Source organism: Cyprinodon variegatus, unplaced genomic scaffold, assembly GCF_000732505.1.
Source record: "Cyprinodon variegatus isolate N-32 unplaced genomic scaffold, C_variegatus-1.0 Scaffold1395, whole genome shotgun sequence".
Classification (NCBI taxonomy): domain Eukaryota; kingdom Metazoa; phylum Chordata; class Actinopteri; order Cyprinodontiformes; family Cyprinodontidae; genus Cyprinodon; species Cyprinodon variegatus.
The window spans coordinates 39,180-40,549 of record NW_015151848.1 but is presented as its reverse complement, the minus strand read 5'-3'; positions in this window follow the sequence as shown (position 1 = coordinate 40,549).

Below are 1,370 nucleotides of genomic sequence, written 5' to 3'. Positions count from 1 at the left end.
TTAGCCCGTCTGCAGAGGCGAGGGCTAACGTCAGCCCGTTTGCGGCGGCCAGGGCTAACGTCAGCCCGTCTGCAATGGCCAGGTACAACGTTAGCCCGTCTGCAGAGGCGAGGGCTAATGTCAGGATGTCAAACTTTTAGCTTATACTGTGAGAAACTAAAAAAGCAAACATAAAATAATAAGATTTGAATCTAAATTCTTCCCCTCCACCTTATATCTTACATTAAATGTCTTTATCCTAATTTTTTTCACAGGATCAAATAAATGCCTTTAACCCCTTTCCGACTCCATAGTCCTCTTTCTCTGATCTCCTTACAGACAATTTTTTTTTCGTGGGAGTAAAAACACAAGTACATTTTTCAGTTTTTCATTACCAGAGTAATCTAATTACTTTTCACATCACGGTAATACTGCTGCATATTTTCTTTATGTAGGAAACACAGAAAGTAAATTATTGTTTGGGTTTTTTTTTTTCTTTAAAATTACATCTTTATTTTGTGAGATTGTTGGTAAATTATTTTTCCTGCTGTTGCTTTACTTTTCTTTTAACATAAATAAGCCTAAAAAAAATCACACCTATATAAAGCTATTATAACATCGCTTGACTCATTTCCCTCACCGCACACCAATGATCTCAGCTTTTCCATCCATATCACAATTATTCGTAGTATTTAGTAAAACTGCTACAAAAAGTAACGTTTATTTGCATCAGTTGATTCTCATGACCAACAGGCGGACATTGTTCCAGGCTAAAAAGGATGAATTAGGAGGTTAATTACATGTGTTTTTAATCTATTTAAGATGTGAACAAAGTGTTGCACTAATTTCCTTCAGGAAACACAGAGAGACTAAGAAGACGAACTGGATATAAAAGAAACTTTCACACTGGGAATGAAATGACTGAAATAAATCAAACTTTTTCATGATATTCTAATTTTATAACCAGCACCGGTGTATTTATTTAATCCATAAATCTCCTTCTGCTCTGAAAACACAGCTCTGTGTTCCAGAAAAGAGATTTATCCTTCAGATATACTACTGGTAGATCAGACACTGGAAGCATGCATAATAAATAATCATTCTAACTGAAATATTGAGCGTTCTTCCTGTTACACTGGGAAAAAAAGATTACTTCAAATAAATGACTGTAATTTGTTACCCTTGAATTCATTAGTTTTGTCCTATTATATTTGTTGATAGTTGAAAGTATAAATCTTGATTTAATAGAAAAACTGCATTGATACAGAATAAAACTACAGCTTATAAGAGGTAAATAAACAGGTTTATGTTTTGTTATAACTTAAATTTGGAGAGAACTAGTTTTTACTATTACTTATAAGTATAAATTTACTTTGGAATAAAGAAAAAAT